At 45.3% G+C, this 26950-nt stretch overlaps 1 protein-coding gene across 35 annotated transcripts in view; it reads right to left on the minus strand.

The window, feature by feature from the left end:
- CELF2 (CUGBP Elav-like family member 2) overlaps window positions 1-26950 on the minus strand; it is a 955758-nt gene that overhangs the window by 257358 nt on the left and 671450 nt on the right. The gene's annotated exons all lie outside the window — the stretch shown is intronic.

Consider the following 26950-nt stretch of genomic DNA (forward strand, 5'->3'; position numbering starts at 1 on the left):
GTGATCTCAGCACCTGCCGCCAAGCACGGCACACAGTAGGTTCTCAATAGGTATCTTGGGGAAGTGAGTCCAAACTCAGTTCTGTTTTTACCTCCCCACGATGTGAAATAACTGTAATTGACCATTATTGTTTCAAAATTCCTCTCTTTAAGATTATTTATTTTCTTTCTCCCTTCATCCCACCCCCGACTGCATGATCATTGACAACAAGAAAGGAAATGAGCCCTAAGTCCCTACTGGGGTCAAGTGATTTACATTTATTGGTTTTTAAAGTCTCAAGATCTTGCAGAGTGAACATCATGCTATTCTCATTGTTCGGATGGGAAACTGGTGTCCAGAAGGTTAAGTCACTTGCCCAGGGTCCCGGAACCAATGGACAGGAAAAGAGAGATTCAAATTCCTGCCTGATGTGACTCCAATCTGTGTTCTCTCCATTCCATCCACTGAAACATACACTCGGAAAGTGTGTTCCATCTCTTCCATGGGGATCCACACCATGGAGTTTCTGGCTTGGGAGACAACGGGTACTAGGAGGTATTGTCTTGAGAGCTAGGATTCAATTTAAATCAGTATTTGGGTTCAGTTTAACCGCGTGGGTTGTTTTAAAATTTTCTGCAAGGCTCGTCCTCTCCTTGTCTTCTGTGTGGGATCTTATTTAAAAGTGGAATACATGCCACGCAAGCACTGAGCATCTTTATCCTTCTTGGAAAACAGAAAGTCAGCTCCAATGTATTCGGAATGGCAATGCACTATGGAGACGTTACATATCTGTGTGAGTTTTCCCCAGCAAATTTAGGAAGTTCCCCAATGAGGGATTTGCCTTTTACTGGCACCTCAAAAAATATATTTCCACTGGCTACCATAATACTTGTTTCCATAAACATAATGGCTTAAAGTAAGCCCCATGTTTTTAAATCTGTCAAGAGACGTGCACATTTACGCACCTGTGTAAGAGGTTCTAATAGCTCCCTCCTTAGAACTGACTTCACCCCATACATTTCTATTAGATGCTTAGGTTCCTCCTTTCAAAACGAAAAGGCAAATTCATGAGATGACATCCTTACTAGCCATAAAAAGGTTAGAGTGACATTAAGTGACTAATAACTGGATGTAGAAGGGAATTGGGAATGAAGTGAAGTCGCAAATTCCACTCCCTTGCTATAATCTCTACCTGTGGGCAGGAGTATCTATCACACCATGTGATGGGTACTGCACACCCCAGGGGAGTGTCACCCTGACTGTGCTATTTATTACCCAGCAACACACACACCTGTGGTCTCGATGGGGAGAGGTCCTAGCATTAGCTCGAGTTCTTTGTTCACTACACATATGCACGTATCTCAGTCCCCCCCGCCCCCACCTCTTGGGCACACAGGACACTAGGTTATAATTGGGAGATTACAATCTGATATGACCCCACAGATGACTCTAAACTGTGCCCCTTCCTCACCCCTGGAAGACACATGTTGATTCATAAGGTATAGCCCAGGTACACCTCCTCCCCAGGCTGGCCTTCAATCTTGCTCGAGTCAGCCAGGTCCAGGGAAGGTAAGGGCGAGGTAAAAACACCAGTTGCTCCTCAAGAGGTCTGTGGATGACCTAGGGCAGGGAGGGCATCAGTGTTTTTACCCCTGGGGTCCAGTGCCAGGAATCTACAGACACATTTCCTGGGGGCGAATAGTCCATCTGCCACTCATGCGGCCCAAGGTCCTTGGGTAAGTCCTTTGTACCCACCAGGTCTAAGTTTCCTTACCTGTGATATGGAAATGACCATATCTGTTGCTTACACTTGTAAGGATCATCGGGCTTCATCCACATATGGTGGAACGGCAGCCCGCCCAATGTAGCAAGCATTAGCTGTCATTGTTATACTTGTCATGGACATGAAAATGAAGATGGAGCCCATGTTCCCAGAAAAGAAATGAAATTTAAGATTAAAAAAAAAAGTAGTTCCCAAACATCTGATGGGTGTGGAGACACAGAGTGAGGCCAGATTGGTCATCCTCTGCTCAAACACTTCAGGCTTTCTGCATCACTTGGAGTAAAGCTGGAGTCCTTCCAAGGCCATCCAGGCCTTCTGGAGTCTCGACTATCTTCACCTCTGGGACCTCATCTATTACTAGCTCTCCCCCCCACCCCACCCCACCTTACTCTCCCTCCAGCTTTCCAGGCACAGTCCCAGCATTTCCGCTCCATTGCTTGCCCCACCTGACCACCTGGTGAAAACCACTCATCCCTTTCCTGTTTGAGTCCCCTTACCTCCCCTCTGATGAAGCCCACCCTGACATCTGTTTGAGACTGTGAGCCTTCCCCCAGCATAACTGGCACCCCCAATTTCCCCTACTCTGCTCTATGTTCCCCTATAGCACCTGCCACTTCCTCGTGCAAGTTACTGGTTGTATCTATTGCTGCCTGTCTGCTATCTCCCCACTGGACTGCAAGCTCCAAAAGGGACAGGGCCTTTGTTTTGCTCACTGAGGCGCCATAAATATTTGGGGAACTTGATATTTTAGATGGCCTTTGAAGTTTTTCTCTACTGATTTGAAGGAGAAAACCTCACCCCTGTCCTCTTCCCATCTTGAATCAAATGATCCAGGAGATCCCTAACCATCACAACAGATCCTGTGCTGGGAAGGAAAGGAACTAGCATCAAATTTATTTCTACCCATCTCTTCCCAAAAGAAATCTGAGGTAGCTTCAGTAAGGAAGCGCCCTTCAGCAATAAAGGAATTTACAGTCAGATTTCCTGGAAGACACCTGAAGGGAACACAATGATAATTGTGTGTGTGTGTATGTGTGTGTGTGTCCTGCAAAAGCAATCACTGATGAAGAAATACAACACACTTGCATACACAGTAGAGTATCCACTTCCAAGACAGGTACAGATGCTCTGGTAATAGGAATGGCTGTCAAATTCGTGACTCCCCCCATATCCCAGCACATGCTGGCTGTCTCCAAAGAGCCTTCTCGAACAGAAGGTGTGGTTTCTAAGGGAGGAACAGAAAACCAACCTGAAACTATAGAAACTGTTCAAACTTGTCCATTTTTTTTTTTTTTACTACCAACGTGCTTCGTGCTAATAAAGATGAGCTTGAAAGGATTACCAGGGATATTCCGGGTGACAAATTACACACACATCTTGAGGGAGAAATATTCCTGGAACTGACACCAGGACTGCAAAGCTTTTGCAGTATTTTCCTGCCTGGTCTAAGTTTAGATGATCCTCTGGCCACCGGAGGGACAGTCTGCACCGCGCCAGGTTCAGCCCAGCTCACGCGACAGATTTTCATCTCTATGACTTCAGGTCACATTATCACACGAATGAACTGCTATTTAGGTCAGCTAAGAGTCTCTGCCTAATTGAATGTGCATTTTATCCTTGGTGTTCATGCTCTATATATCAGGATTTTAGATATTTATTGGGGAATGGGGAAGCGAGAAAACACTGGCTCCAAGATGCAGAAGGGACTGTGATAATCACACTCAGTTTGACACAGAACAACTCCAAATGCCTGAATAGTTTAAAGTCTTTCATTCTTGAATGTTGCGTTTACTTTTAAACTGGATCGCTACCATTTAAACTGATATTAGTTGTTTATGTACACTCCTTCTTCCACAGTGTTAAACATATTTTTTAAACTAAGAAGCATTGCTTCACTTTAACTCAGAAGTTTAGGGCTCTGGGGAGAAAGACGGCAGTGTATTATTTGCTCCATTCTAACAGGCAAACAGAAAGGACTCTGGCTAAATGACCACAGAGGACCATGAGGGGTGCACGGTAGAGATAAACTCTGATAAAATTAGTGAATTAATCCACATCTGACATGTGGTTGAAGAGAAACAAAATCCCAGAGTCAGAAAAAACATCAAGTACCATGAAGGGATTGACCACCTAACCCGGACTCAAGAGTTATATCAAATCTATCTGTGCAAGGAGATGGTCTTGTTAGTGGTACGTTCAGACTTTGAGAAGGTTCGAGAAATAATCTTTTATCAAAACCAAGATATATAAATTCCAGGAGGAGGGAATCAAGACTCTCCCCAGCAGGTGCTGGAATAGGGCCTGATACACAGTAGACCCTTAAAATATTTGTGAAACAGACTCCTGAATGAGGTTTCCTGTAGTGCAGTTGAGTGAATACAACTCCACTGGATGAACACTGTTCTTCAGGAGCGACATTAAATACCTATATAAAATGTAAAAGGCACAAATCTCCCCTCCTGCCCCCAAGTACACAAAATGAAGATATTCAAACTCTACCTTTCAGTAAGACAGAAAACTGAGATGGGACCCAAACATCTGTGTTTTTAAAGAATTACCCAGTTGATTCTAATGCATAGTCCAAAATAAAAACCACTGATCTATACAACACTGAATTCTTAAACCTAAACATTTTTTATCTAATAATGTTTTATCTATATTGACAAGCAACAAGCACATTCCAAGGACATTTCGCATCAAAGTCAAGAAATAAACTTCCTGCCTAGGACGCTTTAACTTAAAACGTGATTCCCAAATTACTCCAAAATAGAAATGCTATGCACAGTGCCTCATGCGGTGGTGCTTTCAAATAAAAATTGGTAAATAAAATCCTACAGTTTTAACTGTTGATGTGTATGGGTTTCTGGGCCTACATTTTACAGATAAATCACAAGGGCTTCCTTGCCCATCTCAAACCAACATTTCTCGTCTAATGATTTCAAATCCCTTCATCTATCTCTGGGGTGGGGAGGGAGATGCAGCCCCCTCTTTCCACATAGCGTGTCCCTACCCAGTCAGTCTCAAAAACCCATCAGACAAGTATGGTACTTAGAGCACCCGAGGAGAAAAGTTAAAGGGGGCAGATTTGGGGCCCTGAAATGCAGAGAACACTGTAACATTAGGAAACTCCATGGTACAAAATACTTCAAATTATACACTTCCTGTAATTATTTGTATGGACCAGATCTGGTGTGGGGACATGTCACGCCGCAGGAGGTGTGAATCGTGGTGGGGAAGTGGCTCCAAGGCCACCCTATCCTGGGAGAGCTGTGCTTGAGAGTCACTCAGGCAGAAGCCAGGAGATGGATCCCATTACAAGGTGCACCCATGTTCTCTGAGGTATTGGAAGAAAGTGACACTCCCTTGGCACCTGCGAGACCCCAGGGCAATTCAGGGACCCTATGAGATAAATGGCAATCTGACTACCCTGCTCTCTGGGCACAGACGGTCCACGGCCTCCACTCCCCACCTTGGCTGGACGGCTCTTCTCTTCCATTTGGAGCACAAGCTTCTAATTAATCACAAAGATGAGTGTTTCTGATTGGAGGAAGAGAACCCGACACAGAGAACTGTGGCCATGTTAGCTGCTGTCCCCGCAAAGCACCTGAAGCCTGAAGCCTGTGGTTCATCACATCAAGTCAGATCGGTGAAAGGGAAGGGGTCTTGGTCCTCACAGAGGCCCAGTGGCAGCATGCAGAAACCCTACATGTTTGAGGGATTCCAGACATTCAGCAAGACGGGTTTGGGAGGCCTTCGGGGTCCTTAGGTAAAAGTACCACTTTCCTGAGCACTTGCTTACCCAGGGCCCTGAATCTGCCTTCCACTTTGTACCTGCATCCCCCCCCCCAATCCCATGGGGCAGGCCAAGCTGATCAAGCCCACTGTAAAGACAAACAGAAGCCCAGGATCACCATCTCAAGAGGGCCCCTGAGATTCAAACCAATCAAAAAGTCAGGGATGGGGGATCTGAACACAGATTATTCTGGCTGACTCATTAAAGCCACATTATCACGTGGGGAAGCCATGTGATTCAGCAGCCAGAGCTGGGGGGGGGGGAGGGTCAGAGCACCTGTATTGCAGGGGCGGTTGCTTCCATTCACAGGTGTCAGACCCCAAAGGAGGTCCTCAGGTGCCTGCAGCACCACCCTCACGGCCCTCTCATGGGGGTGGCCGAAAAATAACACTTTATGCTTTACTGCAATGCATTTTCACTGAGCTACTAAAGCCAGCAGGAGTGAGGTGGAAAGCAAAGATGGTGCAATTCATTGCAAGGAATCCTTTAAAAGTTTTTGTCAAGGAAGCCTATGGGAGAACAGTGGTAGCTGGATGCAGTCCATCCACGGGACAACGTGCAGCCGCTACTTACACGTTATCCTGGGCCTCAGCTCAGGCCAACTGGGTCTGTATTATTTACCCTCTTTTCCTCTTTTGCACTGCATTGAAACCCTGCAATCTAAGTGGGGAAAGCCGGGGGGGGGGGGGGGGGGCTGACTTCTCCCCAGGCTCCAGGGGAGGGTGTTTTAACATTAGATTTAGATGAGGTTTTTCTTCCTTCATATAACATATTCCCATTTGGTTGGGAAGGTTTTTGTTTTTGTTTTGTTTTTTTCATTTTGTGTAGGTTCCTCTTTATATCTGTCCAGCTAACAGTAAGAAGTAGAATTAGTCTTGCTGAGTTGGTTTTTTTTTTTTGTTTTTTTTTGTTTTTGGTCTTGCTTCTTGCAATTGTTCTTTGTGGTGGACTGCTAGCATATGCCAGAATCCTGCTGGATGAAAATGCATCACTCTGATAAGACAGAGGAAAAGGTTTGGGGAAAACAGGCCCAGCAGAAACATATTGTGGCTCTTGTAGTCCCCGAGCCAATACCCCCAACAGTTGTCACCCCAACAAGGGGCCCAGAACACCAGCTTCAAGGGCTTTCCTGGAGGAAAGCAAAAAAAAAAAAAAAAAATTTCAATGGCTTTGCGTGTATAATTAGTGTTCATATCCAAAAAGGCCAGACATTCTTGGATTAACACTTATTCAAATGAAGTCCTCCCCTATGAGACCTTGTCTGGGGCTTCTTTTTAAGAGTTCCATGGTGAGTCGTTGTTTATCATGCCATTAACTTGTTTTTCTTTTTTTCCCTTGTTCTCTCTATAGATTAGCATTTAGCAAAATGAAAATTTGCTCCAGGTAATTACCTGGCTGCATTTCAAGGCATTCATAAAAACTACTGTTCCCTCCCAGGGGGGAATCTACTCACAGGGGCACAAGAATTAGGGCAGTGGGTTTGGGAGCTCGCTGTGCTTCGCCAGCCTGGGTGGCAGCGCCCTCCCCAACCCCGGCCTGAGATGCTCTCAAGATCCAGGGCTCATTAGCTCTGGTGGTGGCTCGCTAAAAGTCTGGTCTGGGACCTCTTATTCATTCAGGGGCTGTATCTGCTGCCTCTCCCGAGATGGATTTTTCATCAGGGCAGACAGCTTCCCTATTACCCAGATGGTACCAGAGTCTCTGGCTCAGCTGCCTGCTGATCCTCCTCGCACAGCCTCCCCTGAGCTGGCTGCTCCACCTCGGTTGAGAGCAGGTGACTGGATAGGCCCTCTCGGCTGCTCCTGACGCTCTTCTCTTCCTGGGGCGGTGGGTGTTTGACCTACTGGAGAGTTGGGGGTGGGGTGGAGGGAGGCCCCTCCTCAGTGCCTGGTTAGGAGCCTGGCCTTGGCTCTAGATTTTCCTCCTAGGAGCCTCGCCTTTTGCTGTATATAAAAGTCCCCTAGTCCTAGGACCTCCAGGTTTGGGGATTTTTTTGGGGGGGGTGGGGCTTAAGTTTCTAGAATCACTTCCAATGTGTGTGTCCTTTCAGAATTCAGATTTAATTCTTTGTAGGGCATGTCCTGATTGATCACAAGGATTTATGTCTAGCACTAGCTCTTACTTAGCACCTTTGTCACCTCTTCTGAGAGTCGTGGTCCTCTATTTTAATGAAAATCCTCCAACTTTGATTCCTCTTACGTGTTCTCTGAGTTGTTTATCAAAATCCCACATTCTTGGTAAACATTTCATTCTTATTCGTAAAAGTTATAATCCTTGCCTCCCCTTCCTTTCCAAGTCAGATGCATTCCCTTCCTGCATCAGGGCTTCTTAGGAACCAACTACATCCCTCCCTCCCTTCTTTCTTCGCTCCCTTCCTCTCTCTCTCATTTTTGCATCATGAGTGTGTTTTATGGAATGTGTGCTTACAATCGCATTTTACACTTGTGTTTGTCTTGTACACACATGGTCACAGTATTGACAATCATGTATGAGAGTTACCTGATGGAGTACAAACTACAGAGCATGCTGGGAGCCATGTATCCCAAGCTATGCATTTTAGAAAAGGAAGAAGATCTAACCACTCATTCTAAACATTCCTATCCTATAGGGATGACAAGGCCCCATTTATGGAATAACCCTAAAAATACCATGGAGTGTGAAAGGGCATATCTATACACAATGAATTATTACAATAATGTTTTATAATAATATAAAACATGACGATGATTATAAACTACATCTTAAATAGTTTTATAGAGTAATGGAACTTAAAAGACCATGGTGCACATCCACTTCTACCTGTAACAAAACATCTCCAATTTCCCTCAGAGATTTTTTTTTTTTTTTTTATCTACATGGGAGCTCAGTATTCTCCATTTTCAATGGACAAACACACTGAAAGCAATTCTGCTGAAAACAAACAAAAACTCTTTCTAAATGCATTTCTTGGATTTAGGCCATTGTCACAAAATCACTACTCTTCTGTGTGGCTCCCTTGGCTGCTTTTAAAGCTTTGTTTTCAAATACAAAAGCAGATTTGAGCATTGCTTGTAGTGAGTGCTGTAGATGGGATTTAAATAATACAGCAGTCGGGACTGAAAAGGAACCTTTAGAAATGGCTAGACAGGGGATAGACCAGATGGGGAGAGGAAGGGCAGAAGACCTTCACTTGTAAGTCTTTTCAAGATGGTGGCTAGCATTGGCACTGGGTTTATAGACTATGCCATGCCTTCTCAATGCTCTCAAGAGTTTGAGTGAACAATTGGGATTAAAATCAGGTGTTTAGCAAAAAGAAGTTTTGTTTTTCCTCTTTGGAACCCATTCTACAGAGTATCAGGGTTAGAATAGTTCCTAAGGACCATCTAGGACCAGCATATCTACTCACGAGCTCAGAAGGCATGAGGGCATGTGGATAAGAAGGAAATTGCTCAAAGGAGGAAACGCACTTACATGAGCTTAAATTATCTGTACACTCTGTTAAAACTATCCTATATAAAATGATTGTATTTTGTCAGGACAACAATTCACTTTATCGTTCTTTCAGTTATTTCAATTCAGAAACTTGGCAGAAACAGGAATTTGCCCTACTTATAAAGTGCTCTGATTATGATGAAATTGTAGTACTAACTGCAGAGTAAGAATGGATCTCAATTGGACTTTAAAAGGCATCCTATAGATGGATAGTCCTACTTGTTTTGTGTGAATGCGTGTATATAAGTCACCTGTTCTTACTCTGTGCTACTGAAGGATGTAGAGAGGATAGACAGATGAAGCATGAGTTAACAGTTTTCCCATCAACATTTTTTTCCCCACGGTTTTTCTGGGCAACTAGAAATTTGTATAAATGATACATATGACACATGGAGTAAAGATTATGACCATTATGGCAATATCCACATTTCAATCCATTTTCACCATCTACTATAGCTAGCTCATGGATTTATAGCTCATAGAATATGCTGAGAAAGGAAGTTTATGATCTTCCCTTAATCGTATCTTAACTCTCCTGTCCAGACCTTTATTTGACCATCACATTTCACCTAAGCAGTGTCTATGCAGAGTCTTCTCTGGTCCATTTTGAAATAAGGTCAATAAGGACAATGTAGTTGATGTTTCATAAACTGAAATTATTTAAAAAATAGTCCTATTAATATTCACTGAGATTATCTCCATATTTTTTAAAAATGACAAAAGCTGATGTTAGATTGTTTAAAATCTAACATCTAAATCTAAATCTAACATCTAATCTAAATCTTTCCTTGTCGAAATAGAAGCTTAGCACCTTATGCATATCCCTCCCTGTGTAAGAGCCTCAGCCCTAAATATCAACCACATCTTCCCAATGATACTGCAGTAACTACAGGATGGTAAGATAACCCAAAGATGAAAGATCAAATCACTGGTGCACGAGAGGCACAATGGAATGAGAGGCATGGATGGATCCCATGATCACTGCCATATAAGTATGCACCAGCTTTACAGGCATCATCAAGACACTGACTACGTACAACCCCTGTGCAGGCTTGTTAAGCACATTATCTCATTAGTCCTCACAACCTGAGGATTTGAGTTCAGAATCTGTTGCTTTCTAAACATATTAGCCATTGTACATCAAAATTAACTGTGGCTCTGTTTGGGCAGTACCAAAATGGGCTATTTGTTTTTCTATATTTTCCAAATGATCCAAATGTAGTTTCACTACTTACAATAGTATCATCAATAACTATAAACAAACTGTCAAAAGAACATTCAAGATGAGCTAATAGAAAAATCAGCATATGTCTATGAATGTTCAAACAAACTGGTTTCAGTCTCTTTTAAACATGTGTTTCTTGGGATACAAAAAAAGGAAATTTACTGATACAAAAGAAGAAAATCTTTAGCCTACAAATGGGAGAAAAAAGAAAGAAACGATAATACAAGATATCTCCTACTGATCCAGCCACAGCACATAGCTGAAATTCATTGTGAATGTATTTGAATAGTTTTATTTTCTTGGAAATCTCTTAGGTGGAAGAGCAGACCAACTGCCATTTTCAGGGATGGATCCATGTACTAGGAAGCCCTGAACTAGACAGAGCATCCATCCACTTAACCAAAGAGAGACTCTGTTGAGGAAAAACTAATTAATAGTTGATTTAAGGAACAAAAGAATGCTCTTGTGTGACATTTTGTTAACAAATTGGCTGTAATAATAATAATAATAAATGTCCAGAGAATATGTCACATAATTATAGTGTTTATGGCTGATAATTTAAAGGCATAAATGAACTGGATTCTTCTAAAGGACTCCTCCAACCTATGAAAATACAACTTCCTTTGTTTTGACCTTGATTTTCCATTAAAAAAAAATATTTGAAATAACGGACCCTCTACTACAAAATTATATTGAAGAGGGCTTTTTTTAATCTTTTTTTTTTCTTAATAACTCAGGCTTCAGGCAAGAGGAAAGTAGGATAACATGGGATTTCATTCTCAGGACAGCAATAAGCTCTGAGGCATTTGTATGGAAGTCTGTTACTGAGACTAAATAAATAAATAAATAAATGATTTTGACACTGGAAGATCTCTGTCTGACAGGCTGGCTGTTGCACACCTGAGTCCACCCACTTCATCTTCCTGAGCTGTAGTCTCCTTCTGCATTCCACTGGAATAACAGGTCCTTCTAATTCACGGACTTATTGTTTGGATCAGACCGAAATACAGGTTGTGCAACAGCTTTGTTTTTAAAGGATCCTACCCTGTGTCAGAGAAATTTATAAGGACCCAGAGAAGTGCAACTAACAAGACCATTACATTATAAAAACCAAAGTCTGTTTTATCTATTTGCAGTTAGTTTTTTCACTTTTAAATATGGCACTGCTTGGTTCTGAACAGGGCAAAAGTCCATTTGCTAAAGCCACAGGACAGCACTCCATGCTCCTGTGACAATGATCATCTCCTAAGGAAACGTGTACCAGCACATTCCAGCCTGGTGGTTTCTAAGGCCGAACAACGCAGATTAGTAGTCATATCAAGAAACATCTATCTCAGGTGTCTGCATCAACCAAGGTCGGATCACAGCAACTAAGAACTAGATTATCTCAACTACGTTTGGCAATGTCTTTGAAAAAAGGTTATGATCTCCAATGGTTCAAGTCTTCTCAGAGTTCTCCTGAATGGTCCACAGACCCAATTTCGCAAAGAAGGGAGTAGGAACAACAACAAATGCAGACAACAGACATGAGAAAAGAAATCTTGAAAGCCTAGGAAGTAGTTTGGGTCATTAAATTGTATGGCAATCCTACACAGTAGACAACAGGAAGACCTTGGACATAAAGCTTGACCATTCCATCCTCAGTGAAGCCATGACCAGCTCCATCCCGAATTAAATCAAATCCCTTGCTTATACATCTTAAACTAGCTTATAATTGTGTATCTGTATGATTACTTGATGAATCTCTCTCTTCCTCTCAAATACAAGCTCCATGAAGGCAGTCATCATATCTGTTCTGAAACCCTACCTAGCCCACAGCGTGATGCCTGTCACTTAGCAGGTGTTCAACGTGCACTGAACAAATAAATCAAATGCGGTATTTTCTTAGGGAAGGCACTGCGTTGGGTTTCATAAACATGCACTGCTTAGTTAGGTTATCATGTTTTACCTAAGCCTGCTGAGCTGGAGAACCAAGCCCCAAAGAATACAGGCTGGGCTACTGACTCTGCTGGATTTAAAGATTTTCCGTAAATAATGAATGGATAATTGAAAGAAAACTGTCTATGTGTCCATTGTTTTCAATATCCAAAATGTAAGTTAGCATCCCTAGTGGAGTGTGGCAGAAAGGATATTTTCAGTAGAGCAGCCATATCATCATTATATGGCCCCCATTCAATGTAATACAAGTTCTTTTTCAAGAAGGTCTAAAAGGCTAAACTTTTCAAGCAGGGTTGCCTTTTTAAGAAAAACTAGAGACCAAAAACTATGGAGATATAGCTTGAAGTCCTTACCTCTCGCAGACCTGGGCATCTTCCACCTTTAAGGATGTCCCTGCACTTGAAGAAAATATGCTGATCACACAACACACCTATCCAGCTTTCACGTGCTGAGAACAGACCTGCTCCCAGGCAGCAGGTGGATTCTGTTGGGTGTGGGTTTGGTGCACTCTCCCTCCCTCACAAATGGGAGTTTTATGCAGAGGGAGGCAGGACACAGATAAGGAGGCTGGCAAGCGAGGGACATGATCACCAGGCTAGGGGTATGGATGAAGAGGGGGAACAGGTAAGACACATCTGACAATCTGCAGAGTTCTGAGGGCCAGAGTGGTAAAGGGGACCACACGTGTCCTGAGAAGAGGCGAGGTGCCACTGGATGGCTGTAGCACCATGACTAGGCCACGTGGGGTGGGAGGGATTAGACAGGGGCACAACAGTTTGGGGGACAGAGTAACCATGTGGGGTGGGAGAGATGACTACCACCAAATACAGGCTCTAAGAACCAACTGCTCACCCAACACAAGAGAAAACTTGAACAATGGAGGAGAATGCATATGGTGCCTGCACAGAGCTGTGGGTCAGGGTCAACAGCCTCACGGCAGTGGACCCAACCCAGCAGAACCAAGGGAGACCCACACCCCACCTTGTGAAAGGCCATGCTCTGACAATAATACAACGTCCCCTCCTCGCCCCTCTCCAGCCCTCTGTAGTGTCGAGCATCTCCCACATGTCCCAGAAGCATGTGAAACCCCAAGCTATCAAGATGCCCCAACAACAAGCCACCATGATTGTTAAACACTGCACTTTCTTTGACCATTCAAAAGACATCAACATGAACAGGATGTTTTCAAGCCTCTTACACGGGATTTCTCTCTCGGAACCGCAGGGCCAGAGTCTGGGACACACGATGCTCTGTTCTCAAAGAGGCACACTTTCTGTGGCTCATTAATTGGTCCTGTTGCCACTGGGTTCCTCGCCCTTATCAGGAGGCCAGTGGGTCAGGACACCCAGTGGGAGCTGAGAGCCCCAGGAGCCCAAATGGGACACAGACCCTACTGCCTGTCTCTGTAGACCCCCAGCCTCCCCAACCCGTGGTGACATGTGGGACCAGCAACCTGTATCACCCCACCATGGGTGGCACATCTCCAAGGCATGATCTGTGCTCCATGTTGCTCTCATTCCCCCGAGTTCCATTCATAAAATATTCTATTCTTCCCCCAACTGTGGCAAGAGAGTTGGTGAAGGCTGTCACACAGAGCATTTTCCTCCCTGGGACACCTGGAATGCAAACACAACCTGTTCCAAGAGAAACACCCAACCACCTGAAGGAGGTGGGCAAGACCTTCCAGTCAACAGTTGCTTGGTGGACCTCCCCACCCTCAGCTCTCTGCGTCCAAGAACACTCTGGAAGCAGGGCATGGTGCTTGAAAGGAGAAGGACACGAACAAAATGATAAAGCAAGTTTGACTCTTTGGGACAAGAAAAAAGAACAAAGAGACCTGAACCCAAGCAAAGGACAGGAGAGACAAAAAAAAAAAAAAAAAAAAAAAAAAAAAGAAAAGAAAAAAGAAAAAGAAATTATTGGAATGGAAAGTAGCAAATAAAGGCAGTTTTTGAGTGGCTTGGGCTAAGGTAAAAATCAAAAAAATCAAAGGCCCAGGCCTGCAGCATTGTTATTGTTTTTCTATAGACCGTGTCCTTAACCTCCCCCCATGTTGTACTTCTGCCATAAAACAAGCAGGGCATTCACGCTCGCATAATCCTGTTGACATCAGAAGGCAGCAGCAGAGCCATGATGCGATCCAGCCCACTTGAACATACTGTTATCTTCCAAATAATTAAAATATTGCTAAAAGTCAAGTTGTCTGGACTCTCACAGTCCAGGCTCACATCTGCAATCCAACACTTGGGAAGTTTGGGGGGGTGGGGTGGGGAGGTGGGATGTGGTTTCAAAAAAATAAAAAAAAAAAAACAGCTATCAAAAACAAGGCTGAAGTTTGTTGTTTTTTCTTTCCCTCCCCCAGCAAGAAAAAAGTAAAAAGACAGAACAGTTTGTTCAAGGTTACATAAGAACATGCAGAAAACAAGAAATGATTTCCTTCTTGCCAATGTTTCAGGGTAATAAGTTACACCCCAGATCCCACTCAATTCTGTACACATTTTACAGCTCCTCTAGCTTCTGATACATGAAGGCAGCGTGCAGGGACAAAGAGGTGGCTGCAAAAATACCTAATTTCTGTTTTCCCCGTCAACTTCAATGCTGTTCTGCTCCCCGCCACTCATTTAAATGAAGTATTTTGTGCTCAGAACATTTACATGCGACACCTTGATGTGGGTGCGCGTTGTGGAGTTTCTAACCAACTAATTCATATACCTGCACCGATAATTAGAGCTGGTGAATGAGAACCAGATTGGCTGAAAGGGAAAATGACAGTGCTCTGTAATTTATCACGTTAAAAAGTTTGGATTGCCCCTCGAGAAGAGGGAAGAAGACGACTGTGTTCTTAAATTCTACCTTCTATGTTTTATGGATGTGTTTTCACAGCTCGGTGGATCTTAACGAGCATAATATTGCTGTCAAGTGGGGGTGATCTAACCCTTTCCAGACGCCAATATTCCTCATGTGGGGGTGCCACAGAAGACAAGGATTGGTGGCACAGCGACACATCCCGAACAGACACCCTGCTACGAGGAGTGAAGTTGTGCAGAGACTGAGAATGCACTGCGTCCCGAGAGCTAACCATCGCTTTCTAAAGGGCACATCTGGTTTCATCTTTCACCATATTCACGCAGGTACTACGAAACACCTAGAAATGCATACCCTGCTCATGGCCAATTATTTAAAAAGCAGCAATCGCTCCAATGCAAAGTATAAAAAGAAAGTCCACTTTTCTATTGTCAGTAGTGTTAATAGCCTGCAGCTATAAAACTCCACTCTTTCCTCTGATGGTGCCTCGGAGATTAACAGCCTCCCCAGCTCAAACTATACTTCCTGGCACTTTCTAGTGACTCAGAAAAGCAACAGGACACACAGAATATTGCTAACTGGGATATGGCCTTGGGGGGAGGAGTATTGGGGGGGGGGGAAGGGCCAGGGGGCAAATGAATAGAAAGAGTACAAACTGGCAAGCCGTAATTCTGACATCTGGAGATGTGGCTTCATGGGCTTGCTTAAATTATGAATGACTGAGTACAAATGAGTATGAGCTTGAATTTTCCCTCAATTTGAAAATTGACATCTCAGAGGAAAAAAACAAAACGAAAACAACAAACCCAAACCCATGATCTTCCTGCAGGATTTCAACCCAGAAGTAATGTAGCCACAGGATGCCAGGTGGATTAGGCAGTGAAATTTTGTCTAAATATGAACAGCGGAGAATGGGAATTTCTGTGTTCCAGAAAAATTTAAGCAGAAACCAGCATTCAGTCCAGGCAGCCACTGAAGGCTTAAGTAGTAATGGAATCACTGAGGAACAGGGTTTCCCGGTTTGGAAAGGAAACCAAAATTATACCTCTCTCATCTGACTACATAGGAAAGGGCAGCTTCCTACACCCTTTGTCTCTGAGGTTTCTTGAGGAATCACAGATGATGGTACCACCAAGGGTTTTCCCACAGCTTCCCAAGGTCTGCTCTGGGGAGATACCACCGGATGCTCCACCAAAAGTTTCCGTGGCCACTGAAAGCCTAGAAATGCTCCTGTCTGACAGTCCCTGAATTAAAGAATTAGACACTTTTAGCCTGCATTTGTAAGCTTGCTTGATTTCTGCTCCAGAGTCCTTTTGATCCAGCAAACACCCTCCTAGTGTTCCACGGAAGCCTCTTTGGAAAACACTAATGTAAGAACAACTTAGGTGCTGGCTGAGAGCAAAGAGTGAATATCGGGGTGAGAAAACTCAGTGGAAGATATACTTAAAAGTCTTCAATATCTTCACAGAGAAGGCTTCCTTGCCAGCAGCCACAGGTCAGTGGAAACTGAAACTCAGTTTTTTTTTTTTTTCCTATTTTAATGAAGAAAAATTTCACTTTCCTCTATAATCTGTTGACGCTCAAATAGGAAGTTGAAAGGATGTACAAAACAACCCACACAAGCTTCCCCCCCCCCCCCCCCCCCGCAAAATTCTTTTCTGGTGAAGATACAGCCAAGGGCTCACAACCCAGAAAAACAGAAGGGAAATAAACAATGAGTTTGGCAACGCCATAATTCCAAACAATCCTTCCCCGGCAAGTCCAATTTGTTTTGTATCATTTCTCTATAAATCTATTCTGCTCCCCCAGTGACTTAATCAAGTGTTAGCTTTAGCAGAAGCAATTTCCATCAAATTTCAAATTTTTAGAAAAGGAAGCAACAAGCCAAAAGCTCTGGCTGTCAATGGGGGTGGAGACACCGAGCGAAATGAGATTAACGATCAGGGACTTTTAAAAACTCTTGGGGAGGTGTAAGGATTCTCACGCACGTATTAGTCCTGAGGGTTCTGTTGGCTGTTATTACCGATCTCTCTAAAACAAGTCAAGAAAAGAAAGGGTAAAGGAGGAGGACCTTAGAGGAGATGAAAATGACAGCACGTGAGGGACACAAAAGCCATGAAAATTAGCACGGAGCCCACATGCCCAAGACATAAAAGAAATCAGGACAGTCTTAATGAGAATCAGGCAGTGCACTTAATGAGAACCTTAATATACTTTATCTTCCCTTTATGTTTCATTTCGGTGTCATTAGACAAGTATTTATTGAGTGCATACTCTGTGCCCGACCCCAGGGCCCAGCACTCTGGGGAGGCCTCAAATCGCGAGCAGCAGTGGCATGGGAGGTCGGGGGGCAGGGAGGGGGGCAGGTGTCCCGACCGATGGCAGCACAACCACCTGGGAGCTCGTCAGAAATGCCAACTGTCAGCCCCACCTCGGGGGCCCAGTGCATCAGAGAGTCCGGCCACCGCCTGCCCCGCGTTCAGGGCTGTCCGCGCCCCATGGCCCACGGGTGCCGACGTGCAGTGATGTTTGGGAACCGCTGGCCTACAGGCTGGTGGGGAGGCATGAAAACTTTAAACAATAGCAGGTGACAAGATGGAGCTGACAAGTTCAGAGAGCTCAGTGTCCCCGAATGCACACTCTTCAGGGGCAAGCCATTGCCTCGTTGCCTTTAAGAACCAACCCTGGGCATCCTTCCTTTCTCTTCCCTCCAGCTTGTGCAAAACGCAGGAAGAGTGTGGGCTCCCAGGAGCACTGCTAGATGAGCACACCCGCTAATGGGTATGCTGAGCGTCTCGGCCAGACTCAGTGCTATAGAAAGATCAATTCTTATTCTTTAAATAGGCTATAAACATATATGGTACCTTAAGGGGGTCTCTATCTGGGTTATATTTGTTATTTTCAATGAGTTGGATGAGATACAGTTCGGCGTTCCGGGGGAAATACATTTGCATTTTATTGCCCTTTTTTAAAGCCCTTTTACTACGCTTTACCTGACAACCATCCCGGCATTGCTTTGCTAAAGAATAGGTCTTCAGAGCACACAAATATTTTAAAATGATAATAGTAATAATAATTGCAGTTAACATTTATTGAGCATTTTATTACATGCCACAGGCTACATATAAATCAGCTCTCAGAATTCTCAAACTCACGGGGTAGCTTTTATTCATCCCATTGTACAGGTGAGGAAATTGAAGATTGCAGAGATCAAGCCTCTCCGGTACACAGGGCGCTCAAGAGTGAAGGTAAGGTTCAAAGTCAGGTGAACCGGACTATAGGGAGCGAGTCTTTAACCATTGCATCATATTCTCCTGAATTATTTAGTGTACTGGAAGGCACGGGTACATTATCTTCACCAAAGTTAATATTAGCCTCACTTATTTTTGGCAATCGCATGGAATGGAATAAACAGACAAGGGGAAGGCTGGAAGGTGCTTGAACAATCTGGAATCTTGGGCCATCATGTGAGACATCACAAGAAGAAACAAATTAAAATACAGCAAAATATGGATATGCTTTGTCAACATCCCTTTTGGTACCGTGGTATATGTCATGTTTTAGATAAGATTCTCCACGGCAGATTCTCTCCTCGGATATTTATTATTAAACTCTAAGAGCTGAGCTCTGTGTGTATGTAAGTGAGGTCCTTATTAGTGGAACCGCAGAAATAAGATATTTCTACAATATTACATCCTAGGGTATTGTAATACAAGGCTATTATCACGTACTTGGCTAATAGGGTCCATACTGTTACAACGTATTAAGGCCAGATTGAGTAATAAAAATGACAATAACATAATCATCATCTTTGGTACTTGGGGGAAAAAAAAAACAGTTTTCAGATGAGGCCTCCAAAGCACCTGCCTGGCATTACGGCAAATTTATATGTGAAGAAACCGTGCTATAGAGAGACTTCACAAAATTTATGCATAAATGCTTGGAACTCTTTTGCAAAATGCAGGAAAGATTAAAAGCTTGCCCAATATAGGCTGGCAGCAAAAAGATTCTGAGTGATGTCAAGAAGAATGAAATAACCTGCTCGCTCAACAGTAATTTATTGAGTGCCCAGCACAGGCTCAGTACTATTCCAGGTGAAAGGATGGAGCAGCAGACCAAAGACAAGGGCCTTACATCCCCCAGAAGATGAGGTGGAAAACGAGCGAGTTAAGTATATACCATAAGGTCAGTGGGAAACGTCATTCGGGGAGATGAAAGTAGGGGGAGAGCAGAGAAAGGGATGGGGCTGCTGGTTTTGGCAAGGGAGCCTCAGGGACAGTCTTCTGATGAGGCGACCTTTCAAGTAGGCCCTTAAGAGAAGTGCGAGCCTATGCACAACATCTGGGGACAGAGGGCTTGAGACCCAGAGGGGACGGCAGGTGCAGGGCAGCTCGTCTCAGTGGGGAGTGGGAGCAGGGGCTTCGGGGCACTGGCAGGACACTGGGCCTTCCGGCAGGTGTGAAGGGAAGCCACTGGGAGGGGGACCCCTGTGATCCATAGCCCAGGGCCCGGGGAGGACGCAGGAGCCCGAAGGCAAGGGACGCCGTGATGCACACGGGGCCCACAGGCTTGTCCATGAGCCGCCCACGGACACTGACAGAGACCGCAGAGCTGAGGCCTTGGGCCGGGGTGGCTGGGCACCCGCTAGGGAGATGGGGACCGGAGGTGGGAGGGGATAAAGAGTTTGGTCTGGGACATGCCTGGGGTGCCGGGGACACACCGTCGCTGGGACCGATGAGGAGGCAGCTGGCCATTCGAGCTGCTGCTGGGAGAGAAGGCTGAGGGGGTGACACGACGGATGTGATCACGGGGGGAGGGACACAAACCATCTCTTCTGACACGGGGCAAATGAAAACAGGTGACTCCAGAACAATGAAATCTCAGGTGCTTCGCCGAGATGGTGCGGCAGAGAGGATGGAGCGCGTGACCGGAGACGCGCGTTCCATCCGGGCCCTGCCTGTGACCCTGGGCTTTACGTCCCGCCTCCTACCCTCCTTAGCCACAAAGTAAGTATCACTAGAAATGACACTACGACAGATGGTGACAGGTGTCGGTGAGGATGTGGAGAAACGGGAAACTCCTACCATGCTTCTGGGGGTAATGTAAAATGGTGCAATTGCTCTGGAGAGAGCTCAGCACTTCCCCCAAACGCTGAACACCAAAACACCCCGTGACCCAGCCACACAGTCCTAAGCAGACACCCGCTGGAACGTGCTCGAACCAGCACCTGTGCGCGGATGGTCAGGGCAGCGTTATCCCTAAGAGCCCAGGCCACCCAGGAATGCCCATCAGCTGATGACTCGGGCGGGCTACCCAGACCCTGGAACAAGGCTCCGCCCTAAACCAAGGGATGGAGTACAGACACCCCCCCACCTCACCCCCACCCCCGCAGCAGGTGCACTTGAAAACATTGGCCAGGGATTCCCGGGTGGCTCAGTGGTTTAGCACCTGCCCTCAGTCCAGGGTGTGATCCTGGAGTCCTGGGATCGAGTCTGACATCAGGCTCCCTGCAGGGAGTCTGCTTCTCTCTCTCTCTCTCTCTCTCTCTCTCTCTCTCTCTCTCTCTCTCATAAATAAAATCTTAAAATAAAATAAAATAAAATAAACATCGGCCATGTGAAAGCAGCCAGACACAAAGGTCCACAAAGTGCAATGACTGCATTTATGTGAAATGTCCAGAACAGGCCACCCGCAGATGCACAGCGTAGACAGTGCTTGCCTAGGGGGCCGGGAGGTGGGCTGCAAGGGGACAAAAGCGGCGGTACGTGGGGCTTCTTTGCAATGGGGGAGTCATGAAAATACTCTGAAAATATACTTTTGGGGCAATGATGGTCGCTCCGCTTTGTGAATACACTCAGGCCACTGTACACTTCAGAGGGGTGACTATTATGGTATGTGAATAATATTTCAAATAAAAACAAACTAGACTAACACCGGGGAAGGCTGCCAGGTTCTCAGAGCGAAGGCAAAGGAAATCAGGCGGAAATCTGCTGTAGGAGAACCATCGAGGTGACCCTTTCAAGTCGAGAGGGAGTGGTGAAGTCACTCGGGAGCTGGGATGGCCACGACACCTGCCAATCCTGTGCTCACGTCCACCTCGATTAATCACCACCCTGGCTTTCAAACAACTTGAGCCTTTGAGTGCCCCGCGTAAAGTCGTTTAACGTACAGCAATGTTGTCGGGCCCTAAAAAGCTCTGAATTAAACCCAGGGCTTCCGATGGAGTACTAACGAAAACACAAACAGAAAGGCAGTAAATATAAAATGCCCTTTCTTTTCCCCCAAAGAGAAAACCAACCTCCTCTTGGTAATTTCCTGATGTTTCAACCCAATGCTAAGCCCCCAACTTTCCTGTTCTTCTTATTAATGAGATTCTAATCACACACAAAAAAGTTCTCCAGAAACATTCCAGGCTATTCTGATTCTAAATTGCTGACCATGTACCCACAACTGTATCTTGATGATTAGATCGTAATATAATTTTCGTGAAATCCAGATACAGGATGATGAGACGGAGCACAGGACGCTAGAGCTAGGTAAGCGCCAAAGACATAAAAATCAAAATAATCCTGACAGGACTCTTTTTACATATGCTAACCGGAGTGGGAACGTCCAAGCAGATCAGCTTACACACTTTAAAACCTCCAGGATCCATTCAACTCCAAGGGGATTCCTGTTACGTCCGGATGGAGGGTTACAGAGATCCTACTGCATAAACATCGGGGAACAGGACCCAGAGAGATCTCTTTACACAAAGCCAACTTTCTTAAGAAAATGGTCTGGAAAAACCAGATGTGAAAAGTTTGTGTAACTTGATGGCACAGAAGAGACTGGACATGTGTTGAACTAAGAAACAGGAGTTATATTTTTCATATGAAGTCTTGGAATCTCGACGGCGTCTCTAGTGCGATTTTCACATTCCTTCCTAATCAGCCTCGTGAAGTGAGAGGGCTTGGGGACTTTCTCCGGGATGGCTTTCCAAGTGCTCCTGCTCCAAGCTTTAAGGGGAAATCCCAGGGAATGTGTGTTTATAATAAACCACTCTTCACAGTTGGTGGGTCTTGAGGTCACATGGTCACCTTCCTACCCCGTGTGCCCCGCTTAGGAGTGGAGACTATGGTTCCTCTCCTCTCTCTTGGGATCTGCTTCTAGGTCTTTGTAGTATCACTCCCTGTTATAGGTGGCGTACCTGTGTCTCCCTCTCTCCAAACCCATATGTTGAAGCCCTAACTCCCCCAGAATGATGCTAATTTGAAGATGGGCTTTGGGGAGGTAACTGGGTTGAGATGAGCTCATGAGGGTGGGGCCCCTCTGATGGAATTCGTGCCCTTATAAAAAGAGGAAGCAACCACAGCCCTCACTCTGTCTCTGTGACAGAAAGACAGCAAGAAGGTGGCCAACCACAAGTGGGAAGAGGAGCTTCCGCAGACACCAGATCTGCTGGCACCTTGGTGTCCGACTTCCCAGTCTCCCTAGTGTCAGAAGTAAAGGCTGTGTGGGCCGCCCAGCCTGTGGGCCGTTGTCACAGCCTCCTGAATGAAGGCCCCGCTAGTGCCAAGAGGCCAGAAGAAGAGCCACTAACGCAACCTAGCACAGAGATGGAGTGAAACAGCAAGTGCAACACAGCTGGATCGTGGAAGAGAGACTGAAAAATAGAAGATGAGGTGGTGGCAGGTGAGCTCACCAAACAGGAGGCTAGTAAAGAATGACCCCATTCTGTGAACGGGGATACAATGCTGAGGATGCGGGGGGGTGGGGGGGGCAGCAGTAAAGCAGTGACCGGCACAGGAGCAGGTGTTTAATAAATATTTGTTGAGCCACGAAGTAACAACTAAAAATCATTATACAGGGAAAGGGGAGAAGACCAGCCAGGCGAGAGTGACAAAAAGCAGAAACCAAATAAATGACTACATAGGAAATACAGCAAAAAACAGGGCTTTCCTGGGGGCTCGGAGTTCTACGGTGCCATAATTAAAATTCCTTAGAAATTATACCTTTAAAGTTTCTATAAACGATCGTTACTTTCGTCTTATGATGCAATTTATTAGATGTGAAAAATGTTATTATGGCAGATTAAGGTCTTATCAAGTACTCAACACAGGTCGGTGTGTTTACACGACAGAGAACCTATTTTATCTCTTCTTCAAAGCGGTGTCTCCGTCTTGTGAACACTTGTTCTGGATTATCTCCGTGTCGTTGGAGGCGATTCACACAGAGAACAGCCAGTGGAGACGTGGCCAGATGCACAAATACCACTCTCTCCCTCCCACCTTGCCCCCGCCTGGCCTTGGACTTCCTCCCGTCCTGCATTCCCATAGAATCACCTGGGCCCGTTGTCCATGAGACGGAAATCATGACATTTTTCTAGATCTGCCATTTTTTTCTAAGAGACGTGGAAGTCTGAAAATGGGAGATCTTCAGTTAAAAACCCGCCACATAAAAAAAAAAAAAAAAAAAAAAAAAAAAAACCCGCCACAGCCCCAAGACAGGCCACCCACCCATTCTGTTCTTCTTGATCCCTGGAGTGTTTCTGAAATCCTCTCGGTAGAAGTGACACAATGACGTGAGCTCGATGGAAGCGGAACAGAGGAGACATCACTTCTGTCCTCCCCACCCCAGCCACTCAACACAGACGACACATCCCAAAGTCACTAGGAATTTTTTTTTTTAAATCTATCTGCATATTTGAACTTCCTTGGGCTTCTGGTCTCCTTCAGGAGCACGGGCATAAAAGTGTAAAACGTAACAGATACACAATCATTCCTCATCTTGCAATGAAACTAGCCTGAAAAACTGATATAGAAGTTCGCACTTCAATGACGAAAGTTATGAGGCACATTTAACACTGATCATCCATTGAGTGGCTTTAAATAAAGCTTCAAAAATAAACTCGTGACTCAAAATGTTTTTTTTTTTTTCTTCCACGCTGTGCATCGAGAAGCTTACGAAGCTGATGCAAGGACTAAAACGTGCATGTGGGCAAATACGGAATAAACAAAGTCGTGGCTCTTGGGGCAAATAATTAAGCCCACAGTGGAGGCTCTTGAGTCATGGTTTGGGGGCCCTGGCAGCGCTCCCCATGACGACAGGGCTCCTGCCTCCAGAGGCGGGATGCAAAGATCTCAGGAAGTACTGGCGGGAGCGCCGATGACATGCTTCCTTGCCTTCCCGGCCCACATCCTGGCAGATGGTGGGAGCTCCGTGAGCATTTGCTCAGTTCAATTCCATACTCAAAATAGGCACGCGCGACTTTTCTTCCGTTTTCCTTGGATTTGATGTGCTTGCACCTACTCGACGCCATATGGAGCGGGAGGTGGTAGGTGCCAGGGTCGGGAAGCTCACTGCAGCTTGCTGTCTGCCCTCAGGGTCCCGCGGCCTAATGGCTCAAGGTGCTGCAGGACCCCGGAGAATGCCACAGGTGAGCGCAGGACCCGGGGGCAGCAGGGGCCCACTCAGCTTGGCATGGGGGAAAGGGGAAGGTGAGAAATGACACCATAATGCAGTCAGCTTCCCAGACAAAGGCTCACCCCCCTCCCTCCTCCGGCGCGAAGACTTTGTAAAGCCTTCCATTTTTAATCCCAAAAATCACATTTAATAAATGAGTTTCATCACTGCCAGAAACGTTTTAATAAAAACGAACCCAACATCATTTAAAATAATTGTCGTGATTTTAAGTTCATGGATGGGGTTCCAAATGCTAAAATGGTTTCATGTGGGGTATCTATACAAAGGCTACGGCACATTTTTAAACCATAATCCTCAAGAAATAGCGTTTCATCCCCCCCCCATCTGTAATTTACACACGATACATAAGTGTATATAGGTGCAATATGTACAAAATCAGTGCTACAAATGGATATCCTAAGTTTCACTCTAGAATTCCTTTTTGGGCCCGTGTAGTGCCTAATATTTGCTTGATCACAGAAGTCCCGTCAGAATTCCTACTGTTCCTGCACCATAACCACCGCTCTCCCTAATGCGTTTCGGTAGAGGAGTAATCATCTCCTAATAGGATTTTCTTCACACCTTGCCTAAGTCGACAACCATCCCGTATCAATAACTTAATAAGCACTACTGTCGGAAAGACCATTCAATTTCACACACCACGTACCTCTACCGGCACAACTTGGCGACGTAACACAGTGCAAACCACCTCTGATGCAGTCTTTCCAAGAGGAGAAGCATTCTCCTCTTTAAAATGTAGGTCAGAGGCTTTGCCAGAGGACTCCTCGAATACAGGCCCAGGCATGGGTGGGGAGGACAGAAGGGAGAAGTCATGTCTCCAATGAGGCTGAAGTGTACCCCCGAAACACTGACCTATGACATCCTTGTAGGTAAGGCTCGGTCCCCCCAGGGGCAGCCACCTCCAAGGACAGAGGGACACAGACCTGCCCGTACCTGCTGTGGCTCCTCTGTGTATCACGACTGTCATAATTTAACGTGGCTACCTACCTGTAGGTACAGCACTCTTCGTGCTGTAGGGTTTTTACAACATCCAATAAAAACCACAAACTAAAATCACTTTGGTTTTGCCATAAGCCTAATAAGGAGGAATCTAAAGATTTTTTTTTTCACCTCACCACACCCATGAATTCAACCTGTATCTTGGTTCTTTCTCACCCTCTACCTTCATGATTTTTTTTTTTAAATTCAAAGTTCTAGGGCTGTGGACCAGAGCACATGATGACACGAAAGCCAAGTATTACAGCCGATCCATTTCAAAGAGAGGACTAAAATGTCATAAGAGACGAAAGAGCCCAAGCTGGGTTGGGAAGGAATTTCATCTTGTGGAGCACTGAGTCGAATAAACGAAGAAACAACTCTTGCTGTCCTTTCAGCAAATGACAAAACCCTTTCTGGGATTCATGCTCTTAATAAATTGTGGAAATGGGATCGTGGCCAACCCGAGAACACCCAGGAAGCAGCCACTGCTGAGCTCACAGGCGCCATCCACCTCCTCCTGGACTGACACCAAGCACAGGCTATTGAGGCAGAAACACAGCTCACCAAACACCCCCACATAAAATTAACAGATCAAACCGTGAGACTCAGTTCCTGCACCCCCACCCCAACGCCCCAACCTCCATCGGTCTGGGCAGTGTGACTGTGGAGACAAGCTTTCTAAGAAAGAGAAGGTTGAGAATAACAGGCAGAGGGCCAAGGAGCGAGTGAGGCAAGATGCCCACGGTCAGGAGGCAAGAAGAACTGGGTGTGGGGAGTTGGGAGGTGAGAGACAGGAAGAATCAGAAAAGCAAAAAGAACCACCATGTGCCACGGAGGTCGAGTGAGGAATTTTAGGAGTTCGGTCATTTGGCCGAAAAAGCTAGAAGATAGGCCATGAGCACTTGGTGGCATACAAGAAACACCGAGCTAGATTGATGCCTCCCACAGCCACCTGTTGAGGAATGTCGTTCATTTTAACCCCCCAGAGAGGATGTGGGGTCCAACTAGCAAAGGAACAGACCCAAGGGGGGCCACCTTCCCATCAGGAATTGGCCTTGGGGCTAAGAGAGATCGAGACACCACCAGATGGCAGCACAGAGCCAAATACGATGCCCATTTATTCCTCCAGGATATATAACAACACTGCATCACAGGAATGGCTAATCTGTCACTAGACTGTCTACTTTTATGTTTAATAAAAGATAAGATTAGAGAACTAAAACTCGCTCCCCATAGAAAGGTAAATATTGAGGCTGGAGAAGCCTCTTGTCATTGCACAGAACAGACCCTCAATTAGTAAATGTACCTTCGCTGTGTAAATGGCAGGGGAGAGTAATTAACAATTAATAGAAGCTGCCCTCAATTTAAAGCCTCGAAGGGAAGTAATTAAATTTAGTAGAACCGGTAGCCTCTAAACAAAGATACGTAACACGAACACAAAAGGCAACACGGATCTCAATAATAAATGCAAATTGGAAACAAGGTTTGACGCTAAGACTGGAGAGAAATGATC

This window comes from Vulpes vulpes, chromosome 2 (assembly GCF_048418805.1).
Source record: "Vulpes vulpes isolate BD-2025 chromosome 2, VulVul3, whole genome shotgun sequence".
Taxonomy (NCBI): Eukaryota; Metazoa; Chordata; class Mammalia; order Carnivora; family Canidae; genus Vulpes; species Vulpes vulpes.